Raw genomic sequence first — 22,339 nt, forward strand, 5'->3', positions numbered from 1 at the left:
AGAGCCCAGGTCCAGACGGGTTTAGTGCAGAATTCTATCAAACCTTCATAGAAGACCTCATACCAATATTATCCAAACTATTCCACAAAATTGAAACAGATGGAGCCCTACCGAATTCCTTCTACGAAGCCACAATTACTCTTATACCTAAACCACACAAAGACACAACAAAGAAAGAGAACTTCAGACCAATTTCCCTTATGAATATCGACGCAAAAATACTCAATAAAATTCTGGCAAACCGAATTCAAGAGCACATCAAAACAATCATCCACCATGATCAAGTAGGCTTCATCCCAGGCATGCAGGGATGGTTTAATATACGGAAAACCATCAACGTGATCTATCATATAAACAAACTGAAAGAACAGAACCACATGATCATTTCATTAGATGCTGAGAAAGCATTTGACAAAATTCAACACCCCTTCATGATAAAAGTCCTGGAAAGAATAGGAATTCAAGGCCCATACCTAAACATAGTAAAAGCCATATACAGCAAACCAGTTGCTAACATTAAACTAAATGGAGAGAAACTTGAAGCAATCCCACTAAAATCAGGTACTAGACAAGGCTGCCCACTCTCTCCCTACTTATTCAATATAGTTCTTGAAGTTCTAGCCAGAGCAATCAGACAACAAAAGGAGATCAAAGGGATACAGATCGGAAAAGAAGAGGTCAAAATATCACTATTTGCAGATGACATGATAGTATATTTAAGTGATCCCAAAAGTTCCACCAGAGAACTACTAAAGCTGATAAACAACTTCAGCAAAGTGGCTGGGTATAAAATTAACTCAAATAAATCAGTTGCCTTCCTCTATACAAAAGAGAAACAAGCCGAGAAAGAAATTAGGGAAACGACACCCTTCATAATAGACCCAAATAATATAAAGTACCTCGGTGTGGCTTTAACCAAGCAAGTAAAAGATCTGTACAATAAGAACTTCAAGACACTGAGGAAAGAAATTGAAGAAGACCTCAGAAGATGGAAAGATCTCCCATGCTCATGGATTGGCAGGATTAATATAGTAAAAATGGCCATTTTACCAAAAGCAATCTACAGATTCAATGCAATCCCCATCAAAATACCAATCCAATTCTTCAAAGAGTTAGACAGAACAATTTGCAAATTCATCTGGAATAACAAAAAACCCAGGATAGCTAAAGCTATCCTCAACAATAAAAGAACTTCAGGGGGAATCACTATCCCTGAACTCAAGCAGCATTACAGAGCAATAGTGATAAAAACTGCATGGTATTGGTACAGAGACAGACAGATAGACCAATGGAATAGAATTGAAGACCCAGAAATGAACCCACACACCTATGGTCACTTGATTTTTGACAAAGGAGCCAAAACCATCCAATGGAAAAAAGATAGCATTTTCAACAAATGGTGCTGGTTCAACTGGAGGGCAACATGTAGAAGAATGCAGATTGATCCATGCTTATCACCCTGTACAAAGCTTAAGTCCAAGTGGATCAAGGACCTCCACATCAAACCAGACACACTCAAACTAATAGAAGAAAAACTAGGGAAGCATCTGGAACACATGGGCACTGGAAAAAATTTCCTGAACAAAACACCAATGGCTCATGCTCTAAGATCAAGAATCGACAAATGGGATCTCATAAAACTGCAAAGCTTCTGTAAGGCAAAGGACACTGTGGTTAGGACAAAACGGCAACCAACAGATTGGGAAAAGATCTTTACCAATCCTACAACAGATAGAGGTCTTATATCCAAAATATACAAAGAACTCAAGAAGTTAGACCGCAGGGAAACAAATAACCCTATTAAAAAATGGGGTTCAGAGCTAAACAAAGAATTCACAGCTGAGGAATGCCGAATGGCTGAGAAACACCTAAAGAAATGTTCAACATCTTTAGTCATAAGGGAAATGCAAATCAAAACAACCCTGAGATTTCACCTCACACCAGTGCGATTGGCTAAGATCAAAAACTCAGGTGACAGCAGATGCTGGCGAGGATGTGGAGAAAGAGGAACACTCCTCCATTGTTGGTGGGATTGCAGACTGGTAAAACCATTCTGGAAATCAGTCTGGAGGTTCCTCAGAAAATTGGACATTGAACTGCCTGAGGATCCAGCTATACCTCTCTTGGGCATATACCCAAAAGATGCCTCAACATATAAAAGAGACACGTGCTCCACTATGTTCATCGTAGCCTTATTTATAATAGCCAGAAAATGGAAAGAACCCAGATGCCCTTCAACAGAGGAATGGATACAGAAAATGTGGTACATCTACACAATGGAATATTACTCAGCTATCAAAAACAACGAGTTTATGAAATTCGTAGGCAAATGGTTGGAACTGGAAAATATCATCCTGAGTGAGCTAATCCAATCACAGAAAGACATACATGGTATGCACTCATTGATAAGTGGCTATTAGCCCAAATGCTTGAATTACCCTAGATCCCTAGAACAAACGAAACTCAAGACGGATGATCAAAATGTGAATGCTTCACTCCTTCTTTAAATGAGGAAAAAGAATACCCTTGGCAGGGAAGGGAGAGGCAAAGATTAAAACAGAGACTGAAGGAACACCCATTCAGAGCCTGCCCCACATGTGGCCCATACATATACAGCCACCCAATTAGACAAGATGGATGAAGCAAAGAAGTGCAGACCGACAGGAGCCGGATGTAGATCGCTCCTGAGAGACACAGCCAGAATACAGCAAATATAGAGGCGAATGCCAGCAGCAAACCACTGAACTGAGAATAGGTCCCCTATTGAAGGAATCAGAGAAAGAACTGGAAGAGCTTGAAGGGGCTCGAGACCCCAAAAGTACAACAATGCCAAGCAACCAGAGCTTCCAGGGACTAAGCCACTACCTAAAGACTATACATGGACTGACCCTGGACTCTGACCCCATAGGTAGCAATGAATATCCTAGTAAGAGCACCAGTGGAAGGGGAAGCCCTGGGTCCTGCTAAGACTGAACCCCCAGTGAACTAGTCTATGGGGGGAGGGCGGCAATGGGGGGAGGGTTGGGAGGGGAACACCCATAAGGAAGGGGAGGGGGGAGGGGGATGTTTGCCCGGAAACCGGGAAAGGGAATAACACTTGAAATGTATATAAGAAATACTCAAGTTAATAAAAAAAAAAAAAAAAAAAAAAACTATTTGCTCACCAGTAAGTACAAAAACTGAAGTCTCGAAATGTTTTAATTAGCTTGACATTTTAGCTTGGTGTTTTAGCGTCTCTAAATCCATGAGAAGAGTATCATGTTCTTGCACACACTCATAAATACAAGGAGACAGTAATGGGAGTGGAAACTGTTTACTCTGAAATCCTGACTGCATGACTGTTAAATCACTTACATACCAAACACTCAGTATGGAGGCAGGGAGGTCCTAAAGCTGGGTACTATATTCACTTTCAACTACTGCAAGACAGGAGTACAAGACCAATTGCCCACCACTAGAGCTCAAGGAGAAGGAAGGCACCAGACAATGAGGAGGTCAGGCAAGAGAGCAAGAGAGGCCGTCACCTCTTTCCAAGTAGCCCCAGGGCACAGATTATCTTCTTTGCTATGATGTTCGCTACCCTTAGTCTAACTATGGGATCTATCTATGCTAAAAAACGTAAGATAAAATCAGGAAACAACAAGCAGAACTTCTCACAGAAGGCAGCTGGTGAGCACACAGGAAGCAAGCAGCATCTGGGCCTGCAGAGAAGGTGAGAACCAGCTGCCCACTAACCAGGGTGAGTGAGAAAAAGGCCAACCCCTCCCTACCTAGAAAGGCCTAAGGAAGGACTGTGTGGCACCAACAAGGAGTTTGCACTTTGGAATACACCTCTAAAGCATCTCTCCATTATCTACTCTTGACAAGAAGAAACCAGGCACTTCTCAACACAGGAGGGAGGCCTGTTTCAGGAGGGACCATCATCTTGAAGAAGGGAGAGGAGGAATGGGATGAGGAACTGTGGGAGGGGGACAGGAGGGTAATGGCTGGATTGTTAAAAAAAAAAACAACAAATAAATTAATTAATTAATTTAAATGTTGAGTATATTGGATATTAATATTAGTAAAAATAGACCAATAATGTCTACTCAATTATTCATTCTTACTTTGAGAAAATAATTCAATTCTATATAATGTCCATTAAAGAGTTCAACAGCCCAGGATCATAAAGTATGTACTATGAAGCCAGGCCAGATGGCTCAAATGTGTGACCCCGGCCCTCAGAAGGAAGTAAATAGGTAACTGTGAGTTGGAGTCAGCCCAAGCTACACATCGTAGCCTGGGCCATGGTGTACAAACCTATCTCAAAAAACAGAAAAAGAAATCTGTCAAAACTCTAAATATTCCTAAATGCTTTTTGTGTGATTGCTGGGGACTGATGTATCAAAATTCCTTAACTCTGTTGTTTTACTATGAAAACAAGAGTGGACAGACAGTCAAAGTTAGTTCATGTCTAATTTCATCTTATTTAATTCAAACTACTCTGTCCTTCAAAGTTCTTGCAGGTTTTGAATTTTTTAACAATAGATATCTCTCCTTTCTTTTTTATATTTATGAGCCATGCTTTTATTGTGGTAACCCATGTTGTTTATGAAAGATGTTTAACCTTGGAGGAAAACTATTAGACACTCATTAACAGCTACATGCTTCCCTCTAACGGTAGAGAAAACTTCCACAGAGAAGCAGATCAGAAGGCTGTCCTGGGCCCCAGCAGACAAGCCAGTATTACTGGACCATTATATTGCTAACTGGACATAATATCAAACTGCTCCCTAAATAGTTGTCTTTATACCCAAAGATTAGTCCAGCTCTCAACCTTTATCAGAGAAGCATCTGTTCTGTGGTAGAAGGCGCTTATTCATGGAAAGATCTGAAATTACTCAAATGGCAAGGGTAGGAGACAGGGAAGTACCCTACTCTAAACAGGGCATCCACATCGAGTCCATTCTCTCTGTACAGCACAAGAAGATTAATCAGCCTATTAATCAGGAAGCAGCACCCTGATCTTAGATTCCTAAGCACTTCTCAAAACATAAAATTAAAATATGTAAAAGTATAGGTATAAAAAACAAAAAGCCAACTTTAAAAACAACTTGAAGATTTTGATCTGCACAGGACAGAGGAACTCAATGATGCCAAATATTGTCTCTACTACTTAACATTAATATATATTATGTTAGATGTATTTATTCTTACTACTAAAAACATATTAAAAACAAAGTTCCTTATATTGTGATTAAATATTTTAATATAAAATATTCATATGAATACAGAGTCCTAAATGCAAGAGTATAATGCTATATTATCCTTTAAATATCTGTCTTTTACTTCCTTTAATTTTTTTCAGAATTAAAATTTGAAAGTTAATGAAGGCATGCAACATCTCCACAACTGTGAAATTTTTATGACTTCAATCAAATTAACTGATACCAGCATCTTCTGACACCATCTGTTAACATGCAGAAGAAGTAAATGACGTAGAGATCAAAACACACAGTAAAGCAGACAGCAGATCCCATTCCCAGCGCTCTCTAGGTAAATACTGAACGCAATCCTATAGAGACTGCTCCACAAACTGTGTCTCCTTCCTGCTCTGTATTACACTGAAACCCATGTGTGCCTCTATGCCTAAGACTTACTGCATATGAACGTCCCATTTCCAACATTTAAAGATACACCCACCAAGAGCAATTACAACAGTTATTCATACAACCCTTGTACCAAACATGTGGGAGTTGATAGTCAGACTTGATTGTTTACATACAATTACAGGTACCAGAGTGATTTAAACCACTTTGCTGAACCAGACTCATTTAAACAACAGAACCAGATGGAGAGACTTCAATATCAACTTCTAATCAGAAATCACCACTAATGTCTTAGCAGGGTGGCCAACCTTTAGTTTCACAGTCCTTTAAATGTGCAGGGACCCTAGAAGCATATAGTACCTTCAAAGCACTTTAGAATAAAGGCTTAGCGAGTCATGTTAAACCGAACTTCTGCCTTAACACAGCCCTTACAGGCTGAGAGACTGTAAGTAAGCGCTAAGTACATAAAGCTGTTAGAAGCTAAATGATAAACATATACAAACACATTTTTGCTAAGCACTCTATCATACGTTAGATGGCAACTGAAGTAAATAAATCTGAGAAAAACATTGAAATAATATTTGCAAGTATCCACACTCAATCATAGCTATCAACAGCAAGCTACAGTGTAACAAGCTATTTCTGACTTATTCACAGTTGAATTCTCAGTGATTGAAAATAGAACTGATACTCAATACTGATCAAGCGAGTGGTAAATACAGCAATAAGAAGTGATAATCCTATCACAAAATCCATTTTAAAAGCAAATTCAGTTTCAGTACCTTCACTATCCACTTGAAGAAAAGGAAAGCAAGCATCTGAACACACTTTAAATTTACCCTGACTCCTAAGCAGGAACACTAACGTCAGATAGGGCCAGTCTATCCGTGGACAGCTGCTACTGAGTGTGCCCGGCACACTGTCTAGTGCCTCGCCCCTCACTCTGCTAGTGCCTTTCCTTATTCACCGTGATCAGACGAGCAAAGAAAACATTCCACTGCTTTTGATTTTTAAAATGTGGCAAGAGTCCCCTTAAAGTCAACAGACAGGCAGTCCGGTTGTTCTTTACAAAGCTCACGACTCAGGACATTTCTTTCCGTAGCCCCTAACGGGCCTGTCCTCCTGACAGCGTCTGCTCTACCACTTTGGATCTTGTCTGCTTCACAATCCAGCAGTGAACTATGTCACCTTCTAAGTGACAGCATGCCGACTCCATCACTGAGAGTGGCAGTCCCTGTCTACCTTTAGCAAACTGTCCTGACCTCACCTCTGAATGAGCTGTGAGCTTCGCTGTAAGAGGGAGGTCAGGGCTCCAGCACTGAGCCCATCCACCACATCACAGACTCCTCAACCTCACCCAGCTCAGCTTATGGATCCCTGTGACGCTGCTCCACTCTCCATGTCAGGTAGCAAGGAAGGCTACCTGACATAACATCAGCCACCTGCTACAGATTACATAGGTACTGTGCTCCTGTTGCTTTCCTACCCCATCCTCCAGAGCTCTATGAGCAGTATCTTCCACAGTCGCTTTGAAATGTCTGCATATTCACTGCAAAACAATGCATTCATAATTTATTAACACGAGGGTCAGAGCTCCCTAAACAATACTAAATTACGCAGGTCAGCACAGGAAAAGCCTTATTAGCTTTAAGCCAAATTTAAAAAACAAATTAAGTACACTTATAAATAACTGTATTTTCATTTAATGACATGTAGTCCATATCAGTCACAGCAATCAGCAAAACTAAACAGTAGCACACAGCGCCACTTGGAATGCAGACAACCATAGCAGCTAGCAAAAGCAAGGACCAGCCAGTTCCTCTTGTGGACTGCCACCTTTCCTGCAGGCCAGTTAGCCCACAGAGCAGCAGACACACAGGCTAGCTAAACAAACAACTAGACAGCAAAATAAGATCTACTTCTCTACTTCTCTTTGTGTGGAACTGATGATTTCAATTCTTAACCTTATTAAAAATATGATATAAACACTGTATAATAATATCTATTATTAAAAGGTTCAGAATTTTCTGTCAAATTTTTAGTTTTGTTTTTAATATACTTTGTAAGCTAATATACTTAAGAAAGTGTTGAATTTTACCATGTTTTGGCATTTATTAAGAATTCTTATTTTTTTCTAATCCAGATGATTTTTCTCCTTCAATTTAATGAATACTGTTCTTTTAATTCTTTTCAAGTTAATTATCTTGGTGACTACTAATTAGTATACTTCATAATTCTTTCTTATTATAGCTACTTTAGTAGATTTGGTAATAAATACCAAGGTTCACTGCTTGTGTTCCTCCTTTTTCTGCACCTTCCTCAGCTTCAGTTTTGTTTTGATTAATCTGTTCTATGGTTAGAGTGTTCAAATATCTTCCTCCAGTAAGGTAAATGAGATATCGTCTGTCTATCTTTGGATACTAATATTATACTTCACTTTGATAGGCAAATAAAATATTAACTATGTCACTAATTCATTCTCTTTCCCCCTCCCCCCTTCTCTAATATGTCCTGTTCCAAATAATCATGAAGAAAATAGAATCTTTAAAGACTAAGCATTCTAGTAGAACAACACCAACAGCAAACATATTGAATAAATTACTAAACAAAGTGTCAGAAATAAGGGGAGAGGCAAGGATGGGATAGAGCACACAGCACACACATGGTGGTCAAGCACAGCATCTCTATGATGGTGATGACAGGACACTACATGGACTCAGTAAATATGTATTCGGTTCCTTACATGAACCGAATCATGAAATTGTCATGAAAATGTCACAACTAAGAACAGAGTTGCTTTCCCCAAGGTAGAACAGCAAGTAGTGAAGCCAGCTCCCCAGCTCTCAGCCATCACCTTCAATGCATTCTAGTACGTCATCCTAGTATCAACCAAAATACAATGGAGGCTGTAGCATCACAGAATTATACAAAGGAACAGACGTCCTGGAGAGGAAAAGAAGCTACAGATAATGCTTATGGATATACTGCATAAAGTTAATGAAGAAAATTAATATGTGCATTTTAAATACTTGAATTATATCCATGGATCAGATATTAGCGTGTGTAGCCCATATACTCTGCAGGGAACACCCCATCTCAGTTAGAGACATAGATTAGTTGATAGATGGTTTACCAAACACGCAGGAAACACTGGTTTTGATCCCCAGTACAGCATAAATCAGAAGTGGAGGCAAATGCCTGTAATCCCAGGGGATGGGTTGGGGCTAGGGGTAGAAAAGAAATTCAAGATCACCTTAGTCTATATAAGGAGTCTGAAGCCATCCGGGGCTTTATGAGAAAGACCATTTCTAAAAGAAAGAAGGAAGGGTAGGCAGAGAGACAAGATGAACGTTAGAAAAACGGTTTCTCTTTCTGTTCATTCAGAATAGATCAAATAAAGTAAATAAAACTAGTAGTTTGAATGGGAACGACCCCCACTGCCCCTAAGTTTGAATACTTGGTCCCCAGATGGTGGACTGTTTGGAAGTGATTAGCAGGTGTGGACTTGTTGAAGGAGGTGTGTCACCGGGAGCTGACTTTGTTAGTTTCAGAACCTCACACCATTTGCAGTTAGCTCTCTGCCTCTGCTTGTTGGTCGAAGTGTAAGGTCTCAGCTACTTCTTCATTGCCTGCCCTGCAGGCTGCCACACTCTGACATGACGACCATGGACTCTAACTTACCTCTGAAACTGTAAATGCCAAAATAAGCATTCTCTTTGTAAGTTGCCTTGGTCATGGAGTTTTACCACAGCAAAAGAAAAATAATTAAGACAAGAGTAAAATGCTAATGACTTTTTTAAACTACTAGAAATCAGGGTGTGATGCTCTCAGTGAGCACAGCTAACACTAGCACAGCTGACTAAGCAGCCCTGGCAGAGTTTGCACTTTCTCTCTAGTGCAATCTCCTTGATGCCTGTTTTATGTATCACACAGTTTAAAAGAATCTGTACTTGCCCTAGAGTCAAACTAGATAAAAACAAGAAAGAGGTGAAAGTATTATCTGTAAAATACCAGGAAGTATGACTGAATACATACAAATGCTATATGACAGCACTGAAATGTGTATGTATGATTGAATACATACAAATGTCATATGACAGCACTGAAATCTGTATGGAGAGCAATAGCGTAATCATTACATCCAAGGACATCACCTCACTATGGGAAGTCACTATGTGAAATCGGAGCAACTAAGTTACAGGACATACGACAAATAAAAAAGGTGACTTCATATAAAAGTTGGACAATGCTGTACAAAGAAAATATGCTTGATTCAGGAGCATAATCCACTGTGCTAACTGGAAAGGAACTGTTCTTTGAGATCGGTTCCTGCAAGTCCTCTGAGAACCCCACTGGATGCACCGCAAGCTGGATGCTCAGCAAGAAAACGAATTCCCAGAATAGCTAACCCAACAGTGTCAAGTCCTTGTTCTGAGACACCAAAAGGTACCATTTCCCACACTGTGTGCGTAAGGACAAGATGCCCTGGGCCCTCAGCCCTTCTCCTTGTCTCAGGGCCCCTCCATTTTAGCTTCTGATGGTTCCCTACTCCCTTCCCTTCCCCACCATTGCCTGAGTCAGGCACCCTGGTTTAAACCACTTTCTATATTTTCTCTACTCACACTTGTGTTCATAAGTATTCGCGTACACTTTCACTTAACCTCATGTATTCATCTCTAATTCCAGTATAAATATTTTAAAGAAAACAGACAGTTTTCCTGTATCAAAGGGAAAAAACAGAATACATTAGTTTGTTATGTTAAAAATTAATATATGGTTTTTAGAAAGAGTGATCCCTAAATGCAAATGTACATTTTGAAATTTCTGATAAGATTTTTCATTATTTTTGCAAAATTCAAGGAGTAAAATAAAACTTAATAAATTAAATAACTAATCTAAGAGGATTAGTGGTAGAAAAAAATCAATTACTTAAACTTTCCTCAGCAGTACAACTCACTTTCACTTGGACTTAGTCACACCTAACACAAATGAACAGGTCACAAAGGAGACAGGCTGCCTGCAGTCGTTACCAAGGGAACCACAGACAGTAATCATACATCGCATCTTTAACTTTGAGAATATTACCCAACTGTATCAGAAACAGATGTCAGCAGCAGAGCTGGACGGCCTGGCTTTCCTTCCGCTTTCTTTTTTTTTTTTTTTTAAAGATTTATTTTATTTATATGAGTACACTGTAGTTTTCTTCAGACACACCAGAAGAGGGCATCGGATCCCATTACAGATGGTTGTGAGCCACCATGTGGTTGCTGGGAATTGAACTCAGGACCTCTGGGAGAGCAGTCAGTGCTCTTAACCGCTGAGCCATCTCTCCAGCCCTCCTTCCGCTTTCATAGCAGACTAAGGTCTGCTCAACTGACGTTGTAACATCACATGCCCTGGGGCAGCATGAGGTGCCCTGAGTTAAGCTGAGGAACGTAGAATCTGTCAGCTATCAGGAAAGAACTCTAACCTCATGATTTGTGATTATTCAATTGACAAAGTTCTCAATCTTTTAAACATAAATCAATTAAATATCTAAGGGAACAAAACAAATCAAAAGATTTCCAAGTGACTAATGTAACAAGGTATATGTTATCAATGCAGCCTCAAGACAGGTGGAAGACCTGACCACGTAACTCCCAAAGCACAGCCAGGACAATGGTTTATGGCCCCAAGTAAGGTAAAATATGACGAAGAAATTTGATAAAAAGAACAATAACCTATAATAAAAGCAAACTATAAAAATGAATACGTAGAATGAATGAAATGACATATCCACAGTAAATAGTATTTTGTCTATAATGTGTCACTGCCACAACTGAATAAACCTTCACAACCTTAAGCACACGGGAAAAGCCATAAAGACAAGTATCTGCTGTAGTTAGAGACACAGGGAAGAAACAGAACACTGAAGAGCAGGAAAGAAACTGGGGAATGCATGTGTGGTTACCACAGAATTTTAGTTTTCAAAACTAAAGCAAAAAACCCATTTTTAAAAAGATCCAGTATGAAACAATTTGAATATACTTAAAACTGCAGAACACCAAACTCCTAGATTGTTTTTTTTTCTTTTATTGGATATTTCCTTTATTTACATTTCAGATGTTATCCCCTTTCCCTGTTTCTCCATCCACAACCCCCTATCCCATGCCCCCTCCCCCAGCTTCTATGAGGATGCTCCCCCATTCACTCATCCACCTACCCACTCCTTCCCTTCCTCCCTTCCTCCCTCCTTCTCCACTCTGGCATTCCCCTACACTGGGGCAAAGAGCCTCACAGGACCAAGGGCTTCTCCTCCCACTGATGTCTAACAAGGTCATCCTCTGCTACATATGCTGCTGGAGCTATGGGTCCCTCCATGTATATTCTTTTGTTGATGGTTTAGTCCCTGGGAGCTCTGGGGGGTCTAGTAAATTTTATGTCATGCTTTCAATACAAATAAGAAAACATGGTTTTAAAAGAACAGTGCATAAAAAAATGACACAGGTATGATAATTTTTGTTATGAAAATTATTGTATAAATTTTATAAATATTATATAACATATGTTGTGTAAATATATAAATTGGGGGGTGTGCATGCCTTTAATCCCAGCACTCTGGAGGCAGAGGCAGGTGGATCTCTGTGAGTTCAAGGCCAGTCAAGAGTGTGTTCCAAGATAGCAGAGCTATACTTAGAAACTCTGTCTCAAAAAACTATATACATATATATGTATACAATTATATTTCTATATTAGGAACCTATTATATAAATATTTAAATGTAAACATGAAATACATGAATATAAAAAATGGAAACAATTCATATTATGAAAAGTTCCACAGTTGTACTTTACAACATTAAGAAAACCAAAAGAAGGTCCACTTAGGGGAGCCAGCAGAGGTGAGTGGCACGAGTAATCCCTGGAGGCCCACTGTCTAGTTGTGCCCTGGCACTCCTGTCTGGAAAGGCATCCTCCACCATCTCCAGTGGAGCCCACAAGGGACCCCAAAAGCTTGGAACTCTGCCCAACCACCCATCGCCCCAGGCATCGGGCTGGAACAGTCTGCAGAGTTGGACCCACACACCACCACAGCTGCGTGTGCCTGGAAGAGTAGAGTGGGGTCTGCCTATGGCACACCCAACAGATCAGTGTACTTTCATCTCTACCGTCCGGCCCACAACTCCAGAAGTCCCACTGCCATCAGGATTATCCCACCAACACCAGGGAAAACCAAATGCCTAAACCAGAGTTTAAGAACACAGTCAGCAAGAGCCAGGGCACAGGGCACCACCAGAGCCCAGCTGCCCTGCTACAGAAAACCCTGGATATCCTATAAAGGGAAGCACAAGAAGAGGCTCTTAAAGCCAGTCTTGTAAAGATGATAGAGGCCTGTAAAGAGGACATGAATAAAAACCTTAAGGAAATGCAAGAAAATACATTCAAACAGGGAGAGTCATTAAAAGAGAAAGCAATTAAATATTAAAAAACATAGGAAAATACAATCAGACAGGTGAGGGATATGACTAAAACTGTCCAAGCCCTGAAAAGGGAAATGGAAACAATGAAGAAAATGCCACCTGATGCAATCCTGGAGGTGGGAAACCTAGGGAAGAGTTCAGAAACTATAGACATGGGTATTACTAATGAATACAGAAGATGGAAGAGAGAATCTCGGGGGTAGAAGATAAAATAGAAGAAATCAATATATCAGTCAAGGAAAACACAAGATTTAAAAAGCTCATGATATGAACATCCAGGAAATCTGTAACACTTTGAAAAGAACCAAATCTAAGAACAATAGGAATAGAAGAAGGAGGAGGAGGAGGAGAAGGAAAAAGAAATTATTCCCACCTCAAAGGTCCAGAAAACATCTTCAACAAAATCACAGAAGAAAATTTCCCTAACCTGAAAAAAGAAATGTCTATAAAGGTACAAAAACGTTACATAACACCAGATTGGACCAGAAAAAAAAAATACTCCTGCCACAGAATAATCAAAACACTAAATATACAAAACAAAAAAATAATATTAAAAGTAGCAGGGGAAAAAGGCCAAGCAACACACAAAGGCAGACCTACCAGAATTACACCCGATTTCTCATCTGAGACTAAAAGCTAGAAGAGCCTCGGCAGAGTTCCAACAGACCACAGATGCCAGGCCAGTCTACTATACTCAGCAAAACTTTCAATCATCGTAGATGGAGAAACCAAGATATTCCATGACAAAACCAAATTCAAACAATACCTTTCCACTAATCTGGCCCTACAGAGGATACTAGAAGGAAAACCCCAACACAATAAGGCTAACTATACTCAAGAAAAAACAAGAAATAATTTCACACCATTAAAACCAATAGAAGAGAAAGAAACACACACACACACACACACACACACACTCTCTCTCTCTCTCTCTCTCTCTCTCTCTCTCTCTCTCTCTCTCTCTACTACCAACATCAAAATAACAGAGATCATTGGTCTTTAATATCTCTCAACATCAATGGACGTAATTCCCCAATAAAAAGACACAGGCTAAGAGAATTGATAGGTAAACGGAATCCACCATTCTGCTGTATACAAGAAACACATCTCAGCAACAAAGAAACTCATTATCTCAGTATAAAGGGATGGAAAAAGGTTTTCCAAGCAAATGGACTCAGAAACAAGGTGGAGTGGCCATTCTAGTATCTGATAAAATTAACTTTCAACTGTAAGCAATCAAAAGAGACAGGGAAGGACACTTCATACTCATCAAAGGAAAAATCCACCACAAGGACATCTCAATTCTGAACATGTATGCACCAAACGCAAAGGCACCCACATTCATAAGTGAAACATTACTAGAGCTTAAGTCACACATCAAATAGTGGGACTCCTCGAAATCCCACTCTCAACAATAGAGCAATCATCAAGACAGAAACTAAATAGAAAAATAAAGAAGCTAACAGAGGTTAAGGTTCAAATTGACCTAAGAGATATCTATAGAACATTTCACCCAAACACAAAAGAATATACCTTCTTCTCAACACCTCAAGGACCTTCTCTGAAATCAAGAATATAATCAGTCACAAAGCAAACATCAACGGACACAAGAAGATTGAAATAATACTATGCATCTTATCAGATCACCATGGACTAAAGCTGGACTTCAACAACAAAAAGTCTAAAAAACTTGAAAACTGAACAATTCTCTACTCAATGATCACCGGATCGTGGAAGAAATAAAGAAATTAAAGATTTTCTAGAATTCAATGAAAATGAAAGTACTAATTACCCAAACTTATGGAACACAGTGACAGCAGTGCTCAAAGGGTATTGAGTACCTCCATAAAGACATTAGAAAGTTCTCATACCAGCAATTTAAAAGTACATCTGAAAGCTGTAGAAAAAAAGTAAGTGCACCAAAGAGGAGTAGAAGGCAAAAAATAATCAAAATCAGGAATGAAATGAATCAGTTACAAACCCAGAAAGAAATGAACAAAATCAAAAGCTGCTTCTTTGAGAAAATCTACAAGACAGACAAACCTTTAGTCAAAATAACTAAAAGGCACAAAGGCAGCACCAAAATTAACAAAATCAGAAATGAAAAGGGAGACATAACAATAAAAACGAAAATTCAAAGAATTATTAGGTCTTCCATCAAAAGTCTGTAATTCACAAGATTGGAAAATCTAAATGAAGTGGATGATTTTCTATACACATACCAAATATAAAAGCTAATCGAGATCAGGTAGACTATGAATGGTTTTATAATGCCCAAGGAAATAGAAGCAGTCATTAAATCTTCCAACCTTGGAACTAGAAAATATCATCCTGATGAGGTAACTCAGACTCAAACAGACATCCACGTACTCACTAATAAGTGGATATTAGCCAAAAATTACAGAACACCCAGGATATAATCCACAGAACTCAAAAAAGTTAAACAAGCCCAAGGGCCCAAGGCGGGATGGATGACTCAGTCCCACTTGGGAGGGAGAAGGAAGCAATCAGAGGGCAGAAGAAGGAGAGATCTGGCTGGGAGAGGGGACAAGGAAGGGCAAAGGAAAACAGGATCAGATATTTGGGAGGAGGGGGAGAGGGAGGGGACTGAAGCCTTGAGGGCCAGCAGAAAAAATGGAAACAGTCAGTCTCAGGAAGTAGGTGGTGAGGAGACCCTGTGAATGTACCAGAGACCTGGGAGGTGAGAGACTCTCTGGACTCAAGGGGAGAGATTTTGAATGAAGTGCTCTACAGTCTGGAGAAGGAACTCGTAGAGTCCACCTCCAGTAGAAAGACTGGAGTGGCAGGATGGGGTTGCCATCCCACAGTCAAAAGCTCTAACCCAGAATTGTTCCGGTCTAAAGTAACTGCAGGGACAAAAATAGAGAAGAGCTCGAGAGAAAGGAGGTCCAGCGGCAGGTCCAAATTGGGATCCAGTTCAAGGGGAGGCCCCAAGGCCTCACACCATTACTGAGGCTATGGTGTGCTTTAGCCAGGAGCCTCTGTAGCATGGCTGCCCTCTGAGAGGCCCAACAAGCAGCTGCAAGAGTCAGATGCAGATACTTACACCCAACCCATGGACAGAAGCCGGGGACCCCTGTGACTGAATTAAGGAAAGGTTAGAAAAAGCTGAGGAGGGAGACTCCATAGGAAGACCAGCATTCTCAACTGATCTGGACCCCAGAGATCTCTCAGACACTGAGCCACCAACCAGGCAGCATACACCAGCTGATATGAGGCCCCTCACACACATACAGCAGAGGACTGTGTAGATGAGTTTTGGTAGGATGGCCATCTTTACTATGCCAATCCTGCTGATCCATGAGCATGGAAGATCTCTCCATTTTCTGAGGTCTTCAATTTCTTTCTTGAGAGACTTGAAGTTCTTGTCATACAGATCTTTCACTGGTATGATCAGAGTTACACCAAGATATTTTATATTCTTTGTGACTATTGTGAAGTGTGTCATTTACCGTATTTCTTTCTCAGGGCGTTTATTATCTGTATAAAGAAAGGCCACTGATGTGTTTGAGCTAATTTTTGTACCCACCCACTTCGCTGAAAGTGTTCATCTGCTGTTGAATTCCCTGGTAGAATATTCGGAGTCACTTATGTGCACTGTCATATCATCTGCCAATAGTGATGCCTTGACTTCTTCCTTTCCAACTTGTATCCCCTTGATCTTCTTCAGCTGTTTTATTGCTCTGGCTAGAACTCTGAGTACTATACTGAATAGATACGAGGAGAGTGTTTAATTAATTAATTAATTAAAAAGAAAACCAAAGGGTTTTTAATAGTGTCTAATGTCCATAAATGTGATGTAATAACTTCTCCATAATAAAAGCACTTAGATTTTTAAAAAATCAATTCCTCAAGCATTTTCATCACCTTTCTTTCCAGCAAAGTTCTAGGCACCTAGGTGGAGATTTATTGCCTTATCCCCAAGAAACTATCATGCATAGTCAGCCGTGCCGTGCATAGGTAAAGGATGGGATAGATGGATTTCTGTTTGTAAATTTATATGATCCTTGTATCAGGGATATGAAGGACTATTAAAAAGTAGAACTGTAACAGGTCAATAATGAGCCTATTTGGAGTATGTGTTTCAAGCTGAGCCTGTTGTCACAGGTCTATGACCACAGCTACTCAGAAAGCTAATGCAGGGGAATCACAAATTACACAAGTGTCTGCCTGGGCTACAGTACAGATTCAAGACCAATATGGACAACCTAGCAGGACTCTGCCTCAAAATGGCAAATAAGGAGTTTCTTTTTTTTAAGGCTAATTTTTAAAATGAGACTGGGGCTTTCTGATAAGCTGAATTCTGTATGATCTTCTCTAGGTTTTAACCAAATCACGTATCTTCCCTTCTACAAGTTCTCTCCAAGTCTCCAGATACAGCCCAGGCCCACATCTGGAGCTCTGGACTAGTATGGTTACCCCTGCATTTGTGGCTCCCAGTTGACTAGGCTTCCACCAGGACCCTGAATGTTCCCAATCTACAGGCCACTTTCATGTGACATGGAAACTCTTCTCCCCCCTACATCCTGAACATCCTCTGCAGGGTCTGGTCTTGTGAAGCCACTTGATTCTACACTCTATGTACCTTCATCAATCCCATCTTTACCCCCAAACTTCAGCTTTAGACCAGGATGCATATTCTGCACACCAGCTCAGCCCTGTGTTCACCTAAGCCATCTCCAACCTTTAGGTCCAACCTGACCTCTACTGCGCATGTTCTTCTCACCTTGCCTATCCATATCAGACACAGAACTAACAAAACAAGTCCACATGGGCACATCTCATCAAAAAATACAAACATGAAAAATTAAGGCAGTGTACCCATCCCTCAAATCCATCACTCTTACAGAAATATTCACCAATGAGAATTTCCTAGATGAACGCCAGGACACAGAATTTAAAAGAACTATCATAAATTCCATCGAAGAACTCAAAGAATTTAAAGAAATCACTCGGTAAACATAAGGAGAGTTAATGACTGAGTGAAACGCAAGAAAACACAGACACAGGCTGATGGAGGTGACATAGACAATCCAGAATCTGAAACCATAATTCAATAAGGAGACAGAATCATCCAAGAGAGCAGTCAATGGACAGACTTACGGGAGACTCAGGCAGAAGACAGACTATCAGGACTTCCAAAGTAGGAGATCTAGCTGAAATAAGCCAAAACAATTTAAATTTTAAAAAATAAAGGAACACACAGGCAATATAGTACATCATGCAGAAATAAATATATGCATCATAGTAATAGATAACAGAGAAGAAAATGTTCCCATAATATAAATACTGTTAAAGACAATATCCAACAGACCAAACCTAAAGACAGGAATCTGTGTTGTGGACCTAACAGAGGAATAAGTATACCCTAGAGATTGTACACACACACACACACACACACACACACACACACACACACACACACACACACACACACACACACACAAAGTTAGAATTGCTAAAACATAAAATACTGCTGAGAACAAAATACATGATGATTGCAATCACATGATCATTTCAACAGATGTAGAAAAAGACTGACAAAATCCAACAGGCCTTCATGATAAAGTCCTAGTGAGAGTACACTAGAGGAAGAGATCTCAATGAAATGAAAAACTTGTATGATAACCCACAACAAACACCATCATAAATGGAGAAAAACTTGAAGCAATCCCACTGGAATCAGGAACAAGACTGGGCAACCACCACCGCCACTACTTTTCAATCATACATGAAGACTAGTGAGAACAGTACTGCAAAAAAGTGATACACACAGGAAATTAAGAAGTGAATGAATCCCTATTCTAGATTATTATATCATACATTAGGGATCCAAAAATTCTACCAGAAAACTTCTAGAAACAGTCAACAGTAACTCAGTAAGGCACTGAATCAACTTGCCAAAATTCAACAATAGCTTTTCAATGTAACAAAAACAATTATACAGAAAAAAAGAACATGGATACATTCCCATCCACAATAGCCTCAAAGACAATTATATAGGACTAAATGTAACCAAGGATGTAAAAGACCTGTACAAGGAAAACTTTAAGCCGAAGAAGCTGATTAAGACACTTGAAAATGGAAAGACATTCAAGGCTCCTATCTTGGTAGAATCAATATTATGAATGCCAAAAGCCATTTAAAGATTCAATATAATACCAATCAAAATCTCCATCTCATCCTTCACAGAACTAGAAAAAAGCTATCTCAAAAATCATAACTACAAAAGACGTTGGGTAGACTTAAGAAATGATCCTGCATGAAATGAACAATGTTGGAGGACTTACCATTCCAGGCCTCAACATATTACAGACCCAGAAGGCACCATGCAAGCTTCCAAAGGAAGGAAGCAACCACCAGCCCTCCCCAGTCATGATGCTGTGAACCACAACAGTGACTGGCACGAGCATAACAGCCCTAAGAGTACAGTAGTGACATGCATATGCTGGCAGTAACCAGCAGCTCTCACAGGATTTAAGGCCTTCTCAACAAGAGGGAGAACATGCTTGGTACTGAAAACTTAGCATAGAACCCAGGGCTAATGAATCTATAGATCACAAAGGAGAACCTACAACCATCACTTAACTAAATCAGAATAACTCCTAACTACATTCTATACATTTATCCTTAGACCCACAAATAAGTGTAGTTTGTACCCCCTTACCAAAGAAACATTGCTTTTCAACTGACTGAGACCATTACAGAAAACCCTAACTGATCTTAATGCAAAGAACAAGAGACATGTGACGCCCAGTCCTACCTGATACATCCATACCATAATTCAAAGCCTAAAGCTCAAGGATCACTGGAGGAGGAGGGAAATAGTCTAAAACTCAAAAGAAGAGAAATCTGCTGTGAGATTATGTTTCCTAAAAATGTCTCTAACCCATGAAGTCTCATCAACATGGCTGCCTAGACAAGACCCAAACAGGAACACATCAATGGACATGCTAACGTGGGAGAGGGAAAACTCACCAGGACTCAAGGATAGGCAGAGGCCTCTGAGCAACCCAGGAACACTGAGAGTGAGAGACACGGTCTTCCCAGGGACGAGCCCCCAACTAGCTATCAACACTAAGTAAGTGCTTAGCTCTGAGACCATGCTTACTGTAAAATGTGCAGGTTATATTTATACATTTAGGAGAGAATGTGTGCAAAACAACTAAAGAAAAGAAAGGCTGTGAATTTGAGAAAGAACAAAGGGGGTGCATGAGAGAGGACAGAGGGAGAAAGAGTAAGGGTAAAAAGATATAATTATAATTAAATTAAATATAGTTCAAATAAAAATATATAATTTTTTAAAACCAATAGAGAGGTAGCTTGGAGATATAGTAGAGCTCTTGCTTAGTATGTTCCAGGTTCGATCCCTCATACTGAGGGTAAACTAGGTCTCTCTCTAAGTAAACAACAGTTACATACAGAAGCATCTTTAAAAGTAAAAACTAGAAAAAGCTTCAGAAAAAACTCATGGGTACAGAACTGTCTCTCTAGGTGTCTACACTCCTTTCATCAGTCAGCTGAATTTAAAGGCTACCTTATTTTTATGCCCTTTGTATGTGCAGAGGTCTCCTCCTCCTTTCTTACTGTGCATCATGGGCCGCCTGGACTATCAACACTGCACTACTGGTCTTCCGCACTTTAGCTCTGGCCCACCCAACCACCACTATGCAGAACAGGCTCCAGCAGCTTGTCATAGACAGTGCTGGAACTAAGAAAAAGATGCAATCTTACAATAAAAAGAACAGAAGAATGTCACTTGAAACACATGTCAAATACTTAATGTTCGTGTTGGTTCTATATAAAAGGCTTCTTTATGAAGTCTGATTTAGAATATGCCACCTATAAATATTTCCAAGGCAAGACATAATCTATATAAAAAGGAAATTTTTAAATAAAGACCTACAAGCCTATATATTCATCCAATTCTACAAATATGAACTAAAATATTCCCATATGAATTTTCCTTGGCAAGCACAGGAATAAATCCAATTTGATTAAGAAAGTTTGTCAAAAGGATATATGTTAGCCTAAGATATTTACCTATTATAAGAATCAATTCTGGCCTCAGATCACTGAAAATTAGTAATTTCCAGCCACTTACTTCAATGACTCTAAGTCTCAACTGCCCACAGCTAAAACAGCTAACAAAACACTTTATGGTATCCATGAAGAGATGATGGCGTCTGAGAATCGCAGAACCTATTAGAAAAGGTTGTTTCTGCTGGCTTGACTCTTCTCCTTCACGAGTCTCCAGAGCCGCGGCTCCAGCCTCATCTCCCAAGCCCTTTGGAGGATGAGTACCAGGTACTTATATAGTGGTTCATAACAGTAGCAAAATTACAGTTATGAAGTAGCAATGAAGTAACTGGACGGTTGGGGATCCCTGTGCTACAGCATAAGCCATGACTGCTGGGAACATTCTAGGGGGAAAAAGGGTGTTTCATTTTTTAATTCAAATTCTCAGCAAATGGATGACACAAGAAAGCACGGCTTTCCACAACGAATGTTGAGTGCTGCCAGTTTTCTCCCTTTACTGTTAGTCACCATTCTGATTTCTAGTTCTCACTCTACTGAAACTGCTACCATAAGAGAGTCAAAGTAAAATCACTCAGATACTTTTACTCAAAACTTCCATGAATGTGTCCTAGACTCTTTCACTCCAAAGTGAGTCCACAAACTCTGACAGATGCTTTATAATTCTGTTTAAATATTTAGTCAGTGAAAGGATGAAGGGTTTTGTTTTATTTTTTTAAGAAAGAGACAGAATGATTTCATTCTCCTCCAGAACCAGGGTGGTCTATGGGCAGTTTGGGTGCACCCGCAGTGTTGCCGAGGAAACAAAATGAAAACAGGTGCCATCACATTCAAATTAAAGATTTACTTCTCTTTTAAGCCACCTTAAATGTTTCTATAAACTTTCCAACTGATACTACTAAAAATTTGACAATATTTTATAACAAGAAAAGGATTATAAATTGTCTGTAGACCATCAAATTTTAACTGTAACAAATTTAGACTGATTGGCAACACTTCCTTTAAAAACGTTCTTCCATTAAATATGCAGCATTCTTTAAAAACTGAATGAATATATACACAACTCAAAATAAAGAGACCAAGTAAGAATCTCTAAAACTGTAAACAAAAAATTTTATAAACCTAAATTGTTAGTCTAAACCCTCTAGTAGAATTTAAAAATAAAATTGTTTTAATAAAAACAAAAACAAACAAAAAAATCTCTGCAAAGAATTTTAAAACTTAAAAACACAAA

At 39.5% G+C, this 22,339-nt stretch overlaps 1 protein-coding gene across 9 annotated transcripts in view; it reads right to left on the reverse strand.

Moving 5' to 3' along the window:
- The window catches only part of Stk3 (serine/threonine kinase 3), a 270,132-nt gene that overhangs the window by 150,689 nt on the left and 97,104 nt on the right, over window positions 1-22,339 (reverse strand). Inside the window, exon 8 of one of the 9 annotated variants that reach the window (XM_063264224.1) lies at window positions 11,957-18,224. The exons of the other annotated variants lie outside the window; for them this stretch is intronic. The gene's annotated coding sequence lies outside the window, so the exon portion shown is untranslated. Of the gene's footprint in view, window positions 1-11,956; window positions 18,225-22,339 lie in introns of those variants that run through there. 9 annotated transcript variants of the gene reach the window in all.

This window comes from Rattus norvegicus, chromosome 7 (genome assembly GCF_036323735.1).
Source record: "Rattus norvegicus strain BN/NHsdMcwi chromosome 7, GRCr8, whole genome shotgun sequence".
In the NCBI taxonomy this organism is placed as follows: Eukaryota; Metazoa; Chordata; class Mammalia; order Rodentia; family Muridae; genus Rattus; species Rattus norvegicus.